Source organism: Canis lupus, chromosome X, assembly GCF_003254725.2.
Source record: "Canis lupus dingo isolate Sandy chromosome X, ASM325472v2, whole genome shotgun sequence".
Classification (NCBI taxonomy): domain Eukaryota; kingdom Metazoa; phylum Chordata; class Mammalia; order Carnivora; family Canidae; genus Canis; species Canis lupus.
The window spans coordinates 35,534,917-35,552,877 of record NC_064281.1 but is presented as its reverse complement, the minus strand read 5'-3'; the positions used below and the strand labels follow the sequence as shown (position 1 = coordinate 35,552,877).

Genomic DNA, 17,961 nt, shown 5'->3' with positions numbered 1-17,961 from the left:
TACAGGCAAATGAAGATTTAGGCCACAATTAGGTATTTCTAAGTACCTACTAAACTGGCTAAAATTAAAAGGACTGACAGTACTAAGTGTTGTTAAGGAAGAGCAATCTAACTACAGTGGTGGAATTCTAAAATTAGGACACCAACAACTTGGGAAATCTTTTTGGTAGTATCTACTAAAACTAAACAGATACATATCCTCTAACTCAGCAATTCCACTTCTGGGTATATACCAAAAGACATGTTCTAAAATGATCATGGCAATATTCTTTATAATTAGAAAAAAAAAACCCCATAAACAATCCAAATGTCCCCAACAGAATGGATAAAGCAATTACAGCATATTTTATACAATGACTACACAGTAATGAAAAAGAAGTTAATCACATATGGCAAAAGAAGCCAGGCACAAAACTGCATATTATATTATTCCATTTATATGAAGCTCAAAAACAGGCATAATTAATTCACTGAAAGATAGAAGGAAAGGTGCCTGGGTGGCTCAGTTTAGCATCCAACTCTTGATCTCAGCTCAGGTCTTGATCACAACATCATGAGTTTAAGCCCCACATTGGGCTCCACGCTGGGCATGGAGCCTACTTAAAAATAGGGCAGCCTGGGTGGCTCAGCGGTTTAGCACGCTGCCTTCAGCCCAGGGCCTGATCCTGGAGACCTGGGATTGAGTCCCACGTTGGGCTCCCTGCATGGAGCCTGCTTCTCTCTCTGCCTGTGTCTCTGCCTCTCTCTCTCTCTCTCTCTCTTTCTGTCTTTCATGAATAAAGGAATAAAATCTTTAAAAAAAAAAAAAATCTTACAGTAGGCAAGCCACTCAAAAGATCATGTCAAACTTCCTTTGAAAGTCTGACGCACTGGTTCCCCAAGTGTGGTCCCACTGTCCTTACGGGAGATTCAAGAAGTCAAAATTGTTTTCATAATAAGAAAATAGTAGTTGCTATTGTCACTGTCATTCTCTCTCCAGTACACAGTGGAGTTCTTCCAAAGTCTGATGATATAGCCTATTTACAAGAGATTAAAGGCAGAAGCAGATGGAATCCAGCTTTCTTCTATTAATTAAGCCAAATATGAGATACCTGCAAAAATAAAGAACAACGCAACACTGCTCATTAATTTTTGTTTTCTTGGGGGACACCTGGGTGGCTCAGCGGTTGAGCATCTGCCTTCAGCTCAGGGCGTGACCCTGGGGTCCTGGGATCGAGTCCCATGTCAGGCTCTCTGCATGGAGCCTGCTTCTCTCTCTTTCTTTCTGTGTCTCTCATGAATAAATTGTTTAAAAAATCTTTTAAAAAATTTGTTTTCTGGGAAAAGCTATTTTTCATAAAAGTACTATTCACATTAACATGCAATGAGTTTTGGGCGTCTGGGTGTCTCAGTCAAGTGTTGGCCTACAGCTCAGGTCATGATCTCAGGGTCCTGGGATGGAACCCTGCATTAGGCTCCCTATTCAGCAGGGAGTCTGCTGCTCTTCCTCTGCACCATCGACGCCCTCATCCTTGCCCTGCTCACACTGTCTCTCAAATAAAATCTTAAGAAAAAAATATGCAATGAGTTTTACTTTTAAATAGATACACAGGGGATCCCTGGGTGGTTCAGTGCCTGCCTTCAGCCAGGGCATGAGCCTGGAGTCCCCGGATGGAGTCCCACACCCAGCTCCCTGTATGGAGCCTGCTTCTCCCTCTGCCTGGGTCTCTGCCTCTCTCTCTCATGAATAAATACAATCGAAAGAAAAGAAAGAAAAGAAAGAAAAGAAAGAAAAGAAAGAAAGAAAGAAAGAAAGAAAGAAAGAAAGAAAGAAAGAAAGAAAGAAAGAAAGAAAGAAAGAAAAGAAAAGAAAAGAAAAGAAAAGAAAAGAAAAGAAAAGAAAAGAAAAGAAAAGAAAAAAAAAAGAGGTAGCTTAAGTCCTCTCTTGTTCAACACCATGGTTTTACAGATAAGAGTAATGAGGACCCAAGAGTTAAGTGATTAACACAGCGTGCAGAGTAACTAGAACTAATAGAGCCCTTCTGACTGGAGTCCAGTACCCTTCCACTGACTACAACAGTTTCAATTCAAATACAAATGCTGTTTTGAAACAAAAAAACCTCCAAACTAGGAGCTAATGGAATTAATGCAATTATTCAAACAATATGATTATTCTACTCATGTGTAAAAATCTAATTTAAAAGCTGTAAAATAACACCTATACAAACCATGGCAAGGCAACAGTTAACACTCTCTGGATACCAGATTCCAGCCACCTACATTTTAGGGGAGGGAGGTGGTAAGAAAGCATGTGCTTTCATAATCCACTGTTTAAGTAATGGAGCCACACTGGGAAAATACAGTCATTCTATAACCCAGATTCCGCTCTATGACCTTTCAACACATCTCAACAGTCAGAAGCTCTCAAGTGGAGAGGTGAAATTGGGAATGGAGTAAGAGTTGAAGAAAGAAAAGACAATAAAGGTGCTTTGCTTTCCAGTTCAACACTCCCTTCAGTGACAGAAGCAAAGTCAAATTAGCAACAACTCCCTCATTCAAGAGGAGTCCCATGTGTCTCACTTCCTTTACTCCATTCCCTAAACTATTCTCTTATTATTTCTCAGCCAAAGTGTTGAAAATACTGCCTCACATTCTCCTGGCTCCCCAACTCTCCCCTCTGACAGGTCTACCACAAAGCCATCAGAATTATCTTTCAAAAACACAAACCTAACCATCGCTCACTTAAGGATCCGTCTCGTTACCCTAAAAACAAAATATAAGTGTCCTTAATGTGGTATACAAGGTTGTCTGTCCCTTGCAATCTAGCCTCACCTCCCATAATCCCTTCCAATTATCTCCAATGCTCCTTCTACATTCTACTAACTTTTCTTTTTTTTTTTTTTTTCTACTAACTTTTCTCTAAAACACTACACTTTCTCTTTCATTCTTCCATTTCAAGTAACGGTTCCGAAATTTTGTATCCGGAACACAGTTGGCAATGTCTGGGAACAATTCTGGTTATCACAACGGGGTGGGAAGTGGGGGAGCAGGTACTACTGGCATCTTGTGGATAGAAACCAGAAGGAAATATGACAGCACACTACACAACAAAGATTCATCTTACTCAAAGTGTCAATAGTGTTAAGGTTTATTTCATGGAGGTTAAGTAACTTGCTCACTAATTGGTAGAGGAATTACAACTGTAATCTAACCCTTTTGACTGAGATTAGAGCTCTTTACTACCTACTGTACTACGATCTCAATCAGGCTGAGGGAGGTTCTGACTACCTACAAAAGACAAACTTAAACACTAACTCAAACTCAAACACTATCAACTAAGGCTCAGAATTTCCAGAGCCACCTTCCAAGGGGGGCTTTACTTAAAGAAACACAAACAAAAAGTAGAATAAGACCAAAAGAAGAGCACAGGAAAAATGCTACCAGAATTCAGAGAAGGTTAAGACCAATTTCCAACTTCATGAATATGGCCTGTGAGCTAGACTTTTGGAGGTTAGCCATAAAGGGGAGATGGAGCTCCAAGAAGCATAGTCATGGGAATAGGAAAAGACTGGAGCATCCACATCAAGTATGGGTTGTTTGATTAGATGGGAGAACAAGAAATCACCTTGGAAAAGTACACTGGAGGGACGCCTAGGTGGCTTAGTGGTTGAGTGACTGCCTTTGGCTCAGGGTATGATCCCAGAGTCACGGGATTGAATCCCACATCAGGCTCCTTGCATGGAGCCTGCTTCTCCTCCCTCTGCTTGTGTTCTCTGCCTCTATCTGTATCTCTCACGAATAAAAAAAATCCTTAAAAAGAAAAAAAAAAAGTCAGACTGGAATTATGCCAGAATGACCTCCTTTGCATAGAATTGCCATGGTAGGGGCAGCCCAGGTGGCTCAGCGGTTTAGCACCTGCCTTCGGCCCAGTGCCTGGTCCTGGGGACCCGGGATCGAGTCCCGCATTGGGCTCCCTGCATGGAGCCTGCTTCTCCCTCTGCCTGTGTCTCTGCGCCTCTCTCTCTCATGAATAAATAAAATCTTAAAAAAAAAAAAAAAAAGGATTGCCATGGTACATTTTGAACAATAGTTTTTAATTTTTTTTTAAACTTTTATTTATTTATGATAGGCACACAGTAAGAGAGAGAGAGAGGCAGAGACACAGGCAGAGGGAGAAGCAGGCTCCATGTACCGGGAGCCCGACGTGGGATTCGATCCCGGGTCTCCAGGACCGCGCCCTGGGCCAAAGGCAGGCCCCAAACCGCTGCACCACCCAGGGATCCCCCCAGTTTTTAATTTTTAACTAAGTTCTACATGCAACAGGGGGCTCAAATAAACAACTCTGAGATCAAGAGTCATACATTCCACCAACTGAGCTAGCCAGGCACTCCAATTTTGAACAGTATTTGGGGGGAGCAGAAGACATAAGGAGTTACTTAAACATGATTCTTGTGGCTGTGTAGATGAATAGAAGCCAAAGAATCTCGCCATGATTTTTCCTACTAACGCTTGAGTAGTATCAATTTGAGACTGCTGACATTTATATGGCTCAGATAATGACATCAAGCCAGACAGGCAATACACCTGCAGAGAGTACGCCGGGTTCTTCCTCCAACCCTTAGCCTGAGCTCACAATCCCTTTCATTCCAGTTCAACACACTCCCAGTCAAAAACTCGTAAGAACTTTGGATAACTGAATTATATCTACAAATGACATAGTCAACATCTATATACATACTGATTAAATTTAAGAAAAATTAGATTTTCTGCAATCATTTTCACAAGAGCCTGGGCAAGTACCCTTCCCTTTCACACAGAAGGCATTCCTGAAAATGTGACAAATCAAATATTCCAAATCCAAACAACAGATTCACATGTTCCTAGACATTTTTCCAATTATTATAAAATCCCTAATTACACCTCATCTTTCACATTGTAAGCTTTACTACACATTTGCCATACTTAATTTCCTGTGTCAGTGCAATTACTTCATCCACCAGTGAACAAAAAGTCAGGCAACATAACCAATGAACCCAATGAACTGTCTAACCCAGTAATGTTAGACATATCCCTAATCAGTTCCCTGTCAAGGATATTAAGTTTGGGACCTCCAGCTGATACAAAGAATAGGAAACTCCTAAAAAAGATACTGAACAGGGCAGCGCTGGTGGCTCAGTGGTTTAGCGCCACCTTCAGCCCAGGGCGTCATCCTGGAGACGCGGGATGGAGTCCCAAGTCAGGCTCCCTACATGGAGCCTGCTTCTCCCTCTGCCTGTGTCTCTGCCTCCCTCTCTCTCTCTATGTCGTTCATGAATAAACAAATTAAAAGAAAAAAAAAAAAGATACTGAATAAAATACAAGTCTGAAAGAATAAGGAAGTATATGGAGAATTGGGAGAGTCAAGTAAATGAGGGATTGGGGGAGGGGGTTAAGAAAAAAATGTTGGGAAATTAAGTTATGAAGTTGTACGAAAATCAACTTCATAATAAAAGTTTGCAGCAGTGTTTACAAAAGCAGTATCTAAAAAAGGAGCGGGGGAGGGAGGAGGGACATGAAAATTGTCTCCTAGGAAGGATGAACAAATGGCACACACTCAATTCCTGAGGCAGGAGTAAGTGGAGGCAGAGGACAGCAGACACGAGGGTACATGACTTAGTAAATTGTTTAACTGATGAGAACTTTTAACACACACGTAATTAACATGGTTGTTTCGACATGATGGAATTATCAAACGTGAGGTTTGTGTTTTGTTTTTTGCTTTTTTTTTTTAAAGATTTTATTTATTCATTCATGAGAGACACACAGAGAGAGGCAGAGACACAGGCAGAGGGAGAAGCAGGCTCCACGCAGGGAGCCCTAAGTGGGACTCAATCCCGGGTCCCCAAGATCACGCCCGGGGCCGCCCTGCTTTTTGCTTTTATTCCCTCACGCTCTTCAGACTTTTTAACAGAGTATGTTTAAGTTCATAATCAGATGAAAAAATATATATAATATCTTTAGAAAGCCTTCCATCAAATAACTAGTTGGTTTTAAGTATTTAAAAGTAAGCATTGGGGCACGCCTGGGTAGCTCAGTGGTTGAGTCGGCCTTCAGCTCAGGGCATGATCCCGTCTGGGGATTGAGCCCTACATCGGGTTTCTAGTGAGGAGCGAGCTTCTCTCTGTTTCTGCCTCCCTGGGTCTCTCACGAATAAATAAATAAAATCTTTAAAAAATAAAAAAAGCTTTGGTGATCTGAAAAATTCATTTATACAGAACAATATCTCCTAAGACATCAAATTAATGAAGTATTTTGTAACGTTTCCAACTTAGCTTGCCTTTAACAAGCATTAAACACCATTGCCCCACTTTCAAAATGGTGCTTTGTTTCACAGACTCTAGCTCTAAAGGGTTTGTTATATTTAATCTTTTTAAATATAAAGATATTTATTTATTTGAGAGAGAAAGAGAACAAGCAAGGGAAGGGCAAAGGGACAAATAGACGTCTCACTGAGAGAGCCCACCTGGGGGGGGGGGGGTGCTCAATCCCAGGACCCCGGGATCATGACCTGAGCCAAAGTCAGACAATTAACCAACTAAGCAATCTAGGAGCCCTGGAAACTGACTTTTAAGCTCACTCTAACCAGTATATATGACAGGAACAATTCTGTTTTGCTCACCTTGTATCCCTGTTATCTGGTACAATACTTAGCACATAATAGGCATTTAACATGTAAGTGCAGAATTTAAGGTACAAAATAAAAAGGATTCAAGTAAAATGAGATAAAATAATAAGACGGAAGAAAGATAAGATATGCTGGAATTCATGTCTAAACCAGTAATTCTCCAAGGGTGGTTACATACTTGGGAACTTGTTAGAAATATATATATATACTCTTTGGATGCCTGGGTGGCTCAATGGTTGAGCATCTATCTGCCTTTGGCTAAGGGTGTGATCCCAGAGTCCTGGGATCCTGCATCGGGCTCCCTGTGGGGAGCGTGCTTCTCCCTCTGCTATGTCTCTGCCTCTCTCTTTGTCTCTCATGAATAAATAAATCTTAAAAAAAGAAACATATATTCTTGCGCCCCATTCCACACTTACTGAATCAAATTCAGGGGGCAGGGCCCAGAAATCTATTTTAACAAACCAACAGGTTTTAGAACCTTGCCCTAAACCAGGGCCAAGGGCAGCCCAGGTGGCTCAGCAGTTTAGCGCCATCTTCAGCCCAGGGCGTGATCCTGGAGACCCAGGATCAAGTCCCATGTCGGGCTCCTTGCATGGAGCCTGCTTCTCCCTCTACCTCTGTCTCTGCCCCTCTCTCTGTCACTCATAAAATAAACAAAATCTTTAAAAAAAATAAAAATTAAAAAAAAAAATAATAAACCAGGGCCAACTATGATGAAAGACCAAACCCAATCTCCTGTTTTTGTATAGCCCACAAGCTGAGAATGTATTTCACACAGGAACATTTACAACTTATTTGATGACAGGGAACACTAACTTTAAATTCCCCATTAGGCAAAATACTGTATTTATGAGCCTCCCCATTCTATTCTTATTAGACCTGAATTACAAATAATTGCACCAACTATCATTTTTAATTCCACTAACAGAAAATTGACCTAATATCCTCAACGTCTCCTCTTCACATGCAAAACCTAAAACAATTCCAATCTGGCTTTTTAGAGAAAAACTTGCTGATTCCAGATTTGAATTTGGGAAGCGTTATCAAGTCGAACAATCAAATCTTCCTACACTACCTTGATCTGAGACAAAATACTCTGTTAAGATACAACATGAGTCTAATACCATGTAATAATTTCCATGTTTTCTGGTGTCTCAATTAATTGAATAAATGTTCAGAAGTTCCTTCAAAGTAACCAGCTGAGGGGCACCTGGGTGGCTCAGTGATCTGCCTTTGGCTCAGGTCATGATCCGGGAGTCCTGGAATCCTGGGATTGAGTCCCACCATTGGGCTCCCCACAGGGAGCCTGCTTCTCCCTTTGCCTATATCTTTGTGTCTCTCATGAACAAATAAAATCTTAAAAAAAAAAAAAAAAAAAAAACCCAGCTCAAAGACCACAAAAGAAAGAAAGAACCAACAACCTAAACTTTTAATAAACACCAAAGTCACTAGAAAGGAAACTAGCATAAATAGAATAGGAAAGGGAGTCTTTTCCTACTCCTTTTTTTCAGCCTAAATTTTCTTATTTTCCCACTTCATAGGCTCTGTATCCAAGCTTGGGATCCAAGACAACCAGGTCAAAATCATGCCAAGGAAAACAATTCCTCTGATAATGGCTGGCCAATCAATATGGGTCTAAAGTGTTCAAAACTTCTATGATTGATCAGTTACAGAAGGATAAACTGAAAAGAGCCAAAATATGATGATACATCAATTTTGTATGCAGTTCTAAGTACTGGAAGTCAAGTATTCCTCCAGATTTCGCCAGTTACTGTAAATAATATTCTACATGCTTTGGAATAAACAAAGGTAAAGGGCAGAATTGCTGACCTTATTACCTATTATCTACCACCTTAGAGAAATTTAAGTGTGAGTTTAGGACAATGACTACAAAGGTATTGGATTTCAAAAAGTAGTTACTGTGCCTTATTAGATACGGAAAGAGCTTCATGTAGAATGTACTCTATGCACACTATCTTAAGTTACTTCAGCAACTTTTTGAGGCATGTTCTTCATCTGAAAAGGAGTTTGAGTAGGTCTAAGACTCCTTCCAGGACTGCTCATCATAAAACAATTTTCAGGGCAAGTGACTCCAAATAATAAAGAAAATTATGAAAAAAGAAAAAAATGGAGAAAAATCATACCAGAATGTAATGTGATGAACTGACTATTCATCCAACAAATAATTACTGAATATCTACGTGCCAGGCACTTTCTAGCTACTAGAGATGTATCATTGACTTAGGATCTTGAGTTTGATCAGATGAATGCCACTAACCTAAAATTTGGAGGACAAAAATCAAAGCATCTGAACAAAATAAATAAAACAAAAAGAAAAACATACCAACAGTGTAAAGGTAACTGACAGACCATCAATACAAAAAAGGAATGGCAAGAGGAAAGGTGAGACACCAGAGTGTGTAATTCCTGACAAAAAATTAAAAACATTGCAAGTATAGCTATTCCTAAACCAAATATACAAGAATTCTAATCCATTTCTACTGCACTTGACATTTGTGCTTGCTAGAGAAGACTGGAGATCAGAATGAAATTCTATTAACTAAAAGAAACTGAAAAAGGAAAATTCCATTGAATTATACCATAACTAAGTAGATTTCTTAGAACAAAATCCAGTCTCCATCTATGAAGCACAATAAATAACAAAGTTAGGGAATCCCTGGGTGGCTCAGTGGTTTAATGCCTGCCTTTGGCCTGGGGCGTGATCCTGGAGTTCCAGGATCAAATCCCACATCAGGCTCCCTCGTGGAGCCTGCTTCTCCCTCTGCCTGTGTCTCTGCCTCTCTCTGTGTCTCTCATGAATGAATAAATAAAATCTTTAAGAAAAATAAAATAACAAAGACCTAAGAGAGACTTTAGAAATGAGTTAGTCCAATGCCCCTCACTTGATACAACATAAGCTTCTAGACAATAGCAATCTCCAGAAAAATGTCTGGTACACAGCAGATTCCCAATAAATTTTTGTTGAATGGATAAAAAGCAAACTAAGGACTTAAAACAGATTATCAGTAATGCTAGTATTAAGACTGGAACCATAACTCCAAGATGCTGCTCAGTAAGAGATAATGACTATATTCTGTGCATTTGTGTGTGTATACATTAAACTCTGGAATCGTGGTCTCTCCCAAATTTTAATCAAGCATCTGAACTTTTTGCTACTTTGCCTGGAATTTTTGGCAGTGTGGCAAAACTAAAAAGTGAGAATATCACTGCCTAATGGTAGGACTCAAAACGCAAAGTCTCTGATCTCCCCTTTCCCTGAAATGAAATGCAAAGAACTCCCTAGCTGAACATCCAAAGTATTTTTTGAGCTATTCTAATGCCTAGTTTCCACCACTTATTCAATTCAATCATAACTTCCAGAGTGGAAGATCTAGGAATTTTTTTTTTTAGAAAATGGATTTTGAAAAAGCTCTACAGGTGATTCTGATACACAGCTGAGTTAGAAAAATCATTGTTAGACAGTGGCTAGAAACAGAATTAAAAATCCATTTGCTCAGGACGCCTGGGTGGCTCAGCAGTTGAGCATCTGTCTTTGGCTCCAGGGCCGTGATCGGGATCGAGTCCCACAGAGAGTCCCACATTGGGCTCCCTGTGAAAAGCCTGCTTCTCCCTCTCTCTGCCTAGGTGTCTGCCTCTCTCGAGTAAATAAAATCTTAAAAAAAAAAAAAGATCTTTGACAGATCTTGTGCCACATTAAGAAAGCTCATAGATTCTACATTAGCAGGCTTTCCCCGCAGCCTCAATACACAATTTAACACAGTGGACCAAGAGAATTAAAAGAAATAAACACCAAATAAAGGTGTTTATTGCTATTTCATTTATTCCATAAAATTATTGAGCAATACTACAAAAGTGCAAAATGAAACCCTCAGTTTTCAGAACTTTTTGTTGAAATTACACGGATTCTAAACTAAGCTAAATAAACTTCAGAATTTTCAAACTGAGATAATAGTTCACATAATACTAAATGTTCATTTATGAGATGATTTAAATAAATTACTGGGAGACAAATGCCTGGATTTTACATCTTTTAGGAACGTTATGTTGCCTAACATTATTTTAGTCATAAACACACCCACCAACTAAACTATCACCCAGAACATGTTGGGAGACATATGGAAGAGGAAGAACCTACTTGCAGCAAAGCTTTTAGCACCTCGCTGGGTAACCAAAGTGTTTCCCAAATTGCAGATAATTGTCATATTTTTATTAAAATCTTAGTCTAAAGCTACTCTGGTTCATGAAACAAAGTTCTGTATGTTTGTTTTTTTTTTAAATAATGATCAGTGTCATTTCAGTAATGTGGCACCATAGTTGAAACATCACTGGTTGACAGACCTCAATCCCTCATCTGTATAATGGAGAATTATTTATGCAGTAATTGAAAACATGTGGAAAAAAATCCATCTTCTTATAAATCTGCTTGAAAGTCCAGTAAGACAGCAGTAGTATTAACAGTAGTATTCAGCCTTAACTGCATGAGAATCACCCATAGTGGTTTTAAAAGAAATCTTTGCTCAGGACCCATATCAGACCTAATCAGTCTTAGAGAGTAACTCAGGCATCCGTATTCCCCCCGCCCCCCCCCCCACGCAAACTCCCCTAAGAGATTCCAATGCGCAGTCAGGGTTAAGGGTCAACGCATTAACCCTTCTCCAACACTAATGTTAGAGCCTATACCAAGAAAAGAATTTAAGAACAAACGTGACAGCTCAAAAAAAAGGGAAACTAAAATATTTTTCAATTTTTAAAAATAAAACTTAAAGATTTAGAAAACATACCAGCAAGGGAGGAAATATTCAGGCTATTATGAAACCATCACATTATTTTAGAATTAAAAACAACAACAACAACAAAAAAAAAACACACCAAAAAACAAACCCAACTAGCTCAAGAATCACAGAATGAGATCCTTTACTAAATTGCCCCAAAGACTTACAAGAGGATTGATCCTTTGACACCGCCCCCTACATTTCAGACAACTTTCTTTAACCTAAGCAAAAATTGGTTTCAATATTAAAATTCTGTAACTGAAGCATAAAAACTTCACTAAAGTTGACCTTATCAAATAAAAGCAAGCTGAAAGAATAGTTGCTTATGTCCAACTAAGAATTTAACCAGCAGTCACGACATCCATTTTCAAAAACTGTAAGGTGCATTATTTATACCAGGTCAAAAAAAAATTATCTCTGAAGAGACATCCACGAAATCCCTCATCTTCTTGAGATGTCAGAATACTTATTTCAAGATCCTGGAAGAAAAAAAGATGCAAAGTGAATCCTACTTGAACATTCCATCGATAAAACAAGAGAACTATGGAACACCAACAAGAGATTACAGTAATTCGGTTAAAGGTAAAATCTGCCCTTCAAAGTAACTTTCTGAAGAATTTAGATTCTCACATGCCCTGTTCTTGCCGTTACTAAAACCTTCCAGAAATTTTCCCTCTCAGAAACTACAAAGGTCAGCAAACAAAAGGAAGAAATGGCATGAGAACATGAAGATAACAGGTTAAAAATTCCAAGTCAAATGTCCATAAAAAAAAAAAAAAAAGGAAAACAGGTTAGGAGGAAAAATTACTCCAAATGCCTTTTTAAAACAGAAGAAACAAAACATAACATTTTGAGTTCACCCATGGAACACCAATTCCAAATACTTCTGATTTTCACTCTATGCAGACACTGGAACAATAAACCTTAATCTTCAAGAACTTGAGAGGCATTTGCTGAAACCAAAATGGCAGCCCACTGAATCAGACCAGTGAGATCTAAAGGAGTTTGCAGTCTCTATTTTTAAATTCAAGTGTACGGATTAAGAAAGTCAAGCTAGTCATAGTTCAAGCTAGTCGTGGTTAAGGAGTCCTTACTATATAATCACTAAGAGTAGAGATAATGAGCTCCAAGACAGGGTTAAGTACCAGCTGAAAAGTTTCCTAATCAATAAATACAGCCCAGATTCTTCCTCAAAACTGAAGGTATACAAACGTTATGTAGATTTAGGAGGCTCATGAGTTTCCAGGGAAAAGAGGCTACAGATATTTCCTTCCCTGGGCTCAAAATAAGGCACGAATATTTACAACTACAACTCGCTCAGTTAAATTCAAAGACAATCTGAAGAAATTACACACACCTGTAAACTGCACCGTGGAAACTCCAATTAACGTTATTCCTATAGAACTTTCAAAAAATACGCTTAGTCTAAGCAAGTTCTATTGGAAGTCTTAAAAAAAATTCCCGTGTAAATTCCAGTCGCCACAGAAGTCCCTACAAAGATTACAAAACAACGTATACACCTGCTCCGTAACTTAACCTAATATTTTACAATGAATGAAAAATAAGCAATTTACCGAACCGGAAGCCTCGTACCACACGAATCTGAAGGGTCCTTATCAACAAGCTCGCACAGGCTAATATTTTCTCAGAAACAGTTAAAAATAGAAAGGTGGTGGGTCCAAGTTAGCTTGGAGGCGATTTCTGCATCAAAACATCTTTCGGGGCTTTGGCCTTCAGCAAATGAAGGGGGGCGAAGGAGGTGTAGGAGGCCGATAACCGGGCCCAGGCTCCCAGGCCACAGGGCTGAGGAGAAGCTGCCGGTTATCGCGGGAGGGTGGGGGGGAGGCGGACAAGTCGTCGGGCCTGATAGCCAGGCGTAGCCGAGGCCTAGCTCTGCTGCTCCAAATCACTCCACCTCAGTAATGGCGTTTGGTGTCAAGTGGAACGAGACTGGGGAGGAGAGCGGCCGTGAGTTCGCCGAGCGTCGGGCTGTAAGCCCCAGGGCCGAGGGCGAGTAGGCCCCGCCGCCGACCCGGCCCCCAGGCGCCGCTGCGGGGGCTGCACGCCGGGCCCTGAGACTCCATCCTCCTACTCGGCCCCAGACAGGACTGGAAGGGGGAGGAGGGGGAGGGACGAAGCCGTCAGCCATTTTCCCTTACAGTCCAAAACACACAGACACGCTCCCGGGACGCCGGCTCGACACACAACACAGCCCCGCGCCCCCACCCGCGCCGTGCGCGCTCGCCCAACCAGGGGCCGAGGAGGGGGAACCGGAAAGGCCCCGGCCCGGCCAGCCGCCGGCCGAGGAAGAAACATTGGGCTCTCACACCCCCCTCGGCCTCCTCCCCTCACTTACATCCAGCTGTTGGCCCGGCGCGGCTAGCTACTCACCGCACGACACAGGCGTCTTCTCCTCACAACCAGGGCACGCGGAAGCAGCAGGCAGCTGCAAGACTCAGTCCCAGGGCAAGGGCAACCCTGGGTGCATCCCAGGCCCGGGGGTGACTGGCGACAAAGTGGGTCGAGAGGCTACGGGCGTGAAGACCAGGGAGCTACACAGGGGGCGCCGGAATTCGCCGCTCGCCGCGCCCGCCCTTCAGCAGCAGTGGCCGCGGCCGCCTCCTCCTCCTCCTCCTCAGCCGGCGGCGGCGGCGGCCCTCTTCCCCCTTCTCCCTTCGGGCCGGGGTTCTCGCTGAGCTCAGACGGGCTCCGGACGGTGCGTTTCTCCTGCGTCACCTCCTCCTGCTCCTCCTCCTGCAGCGGCGGCTTCACCTTCCCCTGGTCGCCGCCTCTTTACCGGCTCTGGGCCTGATCGCTTTGCTGCGGGTCGCTCCTTGCTCCCGGCACCGACCGGAGCACCGGGGGCTGGGGCGGCCGCCTCCCGGGAGAGAGGCGGCAGCGGCGGGCTCCCGCGAGGCCTGTGAGGGGAGCAACGCGGGGAGGGGCCCCGCACGGCTGAGGCCCGGACGGGCCGGGTACTGAGAGGTTGCGGCTCCGGCGGCAGCGGAGACTAGCTTCCGCAGCCGCGGATGCCCGTCCTCGCCAATATGGCGGATCCGGCAAACCAAAAAAAAAAGAAAAAAAGAAAAAAAAAGGAAAAAAAAACCGCTCGGCCAGTGGCGGCGGCGGCGGTAGCGGCGGCGGCAGCAGCACTGGAGGCGGTGGAGGCAGCAGCGCGGCGGCGCAGACTCCCACTAGCCCCAGCACCGCCCAAAGCCGCGAGGATCCCGCCCCCGCCAAGCCCCGCCCCTCAAGGCCCCGCCCCTCAAGGCCCTTCTCCTCCTCCCTACACCCCCTCCCCCCTCCCTTCCTCCTCCCTCAGCTGCTCCTGCTGCTCCCTCCTCTACCCAGAGCCAGGGAGAGTTGGGCGTGCTACTGGGAAGCCGGGCCAGGCGAGAGACGTTTGGAACCCGGGGAGCTGGAGTGGGGGAGGGGAAAACAATGCGGTAAAGACTGTTCACGCAGGACCGTTTCTTCCGGCCGGCCCGTTCAGGATCGCGCTACGACCGGCAACGGTGTTCCAAATCATTCATATTGAGAACGATGTGAGAGCAGAGGTGACACGAGGACAGGGAAAAGTGGGGGAAGGGAAGTCCGGAAGGATCTGGCAAACGCCAGAGGAGGAGCTGGGAGTTCAGGACTAGCAGAGTGTGTGGCCAGGACAGGGTTAATCGCGCAAACCGCAGCTGCGTCGCTCAGAGTTTGACTTGGGCCGCTTGTTTTTGTTCCATTGTGAACCGTGGCCCCGCCGGCGAGTGCCCGGATGATGACGTCACCAACCCCCCCCCTTTTTCCGGGATTGTTGGGGGGAGGGGTAGCAGAAAGACAAGATCTCGAGACCACGCGCTGAGCGGTCGCACCCGCAGTGCGTGGGGGTCTGGGGGGGGCAGAGCTAACCCGCGTCACTTGGCGGGTGAGCCAGCCAGGCCCACTGGGCGGATACCTTGGGGGTGGCAGCAGTGCGAGGTCTTAAGGGCCTGGCCACCTGCTCCTCGCCGATAGGGGGAAGGTGTGGCTATCTACTGCGGGGTGGGGGGGAACATGGTCGGATTGGGGAGCTCCCCCCCACTCTATGAAGCAGGTGCTCTAAGAAACTAATTCACATGATCCTGTAGCATCAGTACCTGAAAGCACTTGGGCTTCCTCACAACCGTATTGACTTTGACCGCCCTTTGACCATAGGAGCTCTTAAAACAGCAAAGAAAAAATTATAAAATGCCACGGAAGGCATAGGGACAAAGCAGTTTCAACAGCAAGATTAGCCTCTTTTGCCAAATCATCAGTCCAATTCTGTGTCAGAACCAGGAAAACCCTTAAGAACCCATGACATTCACTATGTATGTCATGGGCTATTTTCTACAGGTTTATATTCCAAAAACGAAGGTTATCAGGCTAATTTCAAATAAACGGTGTGCTTAGATCAATTCTATACAACCTACTTTCAGTGCCCAAATGGAGAGAAAAGAAATGCAGTCCCAAATTTACCACAGATTTCCTTTTGACTTAAAAATGCTTCTGGACACTAAATTTGAAATCGTAGCAAGCCCTTGTTAAGTAAGATTATATTTTGTATGGAAAAGAGTTAGACTTAGTTATGCTATAACTATGTTAATTTGTAATACAGTTGTTAAAATGGAATCCAAACTAATTGGGGATGGCAGCACATTACTAGTATCTTTAAAATCATTTCACTATACATTACTGGACTGTTTTCACCACAAAAATTATATAATAAGGTATTCAAGAAAAAATTCATAGCCCTAATAATTCATAGCACATTTTACCTTGTTTTTATAATTATTTCCATGAATGGCTTTTCTTCTCCATTAGCTTATGAGCCTCTAGAGAGCAGACACTACCATCTGTGTACACTGTAGGTTTGTTAGCCACATGATTTTACTTAATCCTCAGAACTCTGTGAGGTAAGCCAGAACATATATTGCTATCACTAATTTTAGATAAAGAAATAGGATAAGTCATTTACCCATGATCACCAGACAGGATTGGAAAGTGTTTAACACCTGTCTTTTAGGGATGCCTGTGTGGCTCGACAGTTAAGCATCTGCCTTCAGCTCAGGCAGGGTGTGATCCTGGAGTCCCGGGGTCCGCATCGGGCTCCCTGCATGGAGCCTGTTTCTCCCTCTGCCTCTGCCTCTCTCTCTGTGTGTCTCTCATGAATACATAAATAAATAATTAAAAAAAAAAAAGCACCTGTCTTTTAACCCTATCAAAAGAGCAGTGTTAACAAGGATGTCCACTCTCACCAATTCTATTCAACATTGTACTTGCGGTTCAAACCACAGGAAGAAAAAGAACTGAAAGACACAAAGGTAAGAAAGGAACAATTAAGCCACCTCTATCCCCCTTTGCAGATATAGAAAATCCTGGGAAATTCACTACAGAAAACTAATAGAGCTTAATAAATGAGTTTAGCAAAGTTGCAACATATAAGATAAATAATAGATCAATTATATTTTTATATGCTAGCAATAAGCAATCTGAAATAAAGAAACCAATTCTATTACCTCAAAAATAATAAAATAGTAATGAATGAATTTAACAAAAGAATTTAACAAAAGAAGTGCAAGATTTGTACAATGAAAACTACAAAACATCATTAAAAGAAATTAAAGATGACCAAAATAAATGAAAAAAACAGGCCGTGTTCAAGGATTAGAAGACTTAATTTTGTTAGATAGCAATACCCCCCAAATTGATCTTCAGAGTCAACCTGATCCCTATCAAAATCCCAGCAGACTTTTTAGCAATAAGCACATGAAAAGAAACTCAACATCACTAGTCTTGAGGGAAATGCAAATCAAAACCACAATGAGATACCACTTACCACCCATTAGGATGGCTATAATAATTTTTTTTTTTTTTAAGAAAATAGAAAGTGCTGGCAAGTATGTGGATGTCTATAATAATTTTTTTTTTTTTTTAAGAAAATAGAAAGTGCTGGCAAGTATGTGGAGAAATTGGAACACTTGCAAACTGCTGCTGGGAATGTAAAATGCGGCAGCTGCTATAGAAAACAGTTTGGCAGCTCCCCACAATCTAAACATAAAATCACCCTATGGACCAGCAATTCCACTAAGTATGTACCCACAACAACTGAAATCAGGAACTGAAATACTTGTCATCCTTGTTCATGGCAGCACTATTCACAATAGCCAAAATGTGGAAACAATCGAAATGTCCAATAGGTGAGTGGAAAAACAGATGTGGTACATACACACAATGGAATATTATTCAGACTTCAAAAGGAATGAAATTCCAAGACATGCTACAACATGAATGGACCTTGAAAACACTGTGCTAAGTGAAAGAAGCCAGACTCAAAAGGTTACATATTGTATGATTCTACCTCATAAGGTACCTATAAACAGACTAATTCATAGCAAGCAGAATAGAGGTTACAAGGAGCTGGGGGAGGAGGGAATGGGGAAGTAATTGTTTAATGGGTAAGATGTTTCTGTTTGGGATGGTGAAAAAATTCTGGGGCTGAAAACATAACTGCACAACA

At 42.4% G+C, this 17,961-nt stretch overlaps 1 protein-coding gene across 5 annotated transcripts in view; it reads right to left on the bottom strand.

The window, feature by feature from the left end:
* The window catches only part of USP9X (ubiquitin specific peptidase 9 X-linked), a 485,115-nt gene that overhangs the window by 139,864 nt on the left and 327,290 nt on the right, over window positions 1-17,961 (bottom strand). For 2 of the 5 annotated variants that reach the window (XM_025468827.3, XM_025468829.3), the window contains exon 1: window positions 13,827-13,965. The exons of the other annotated variants lie outside the window; for them this stretch is intronic. The gene's annotated coding sequence lies outside the window, so the exon portion shown is untranslated. Of the gene's footprint in view, window positions 1-13,826; window positions 13,966-17,961 lie in introns of those variants that run through there. 5 annotated transcript variants of the gene reach the window in all.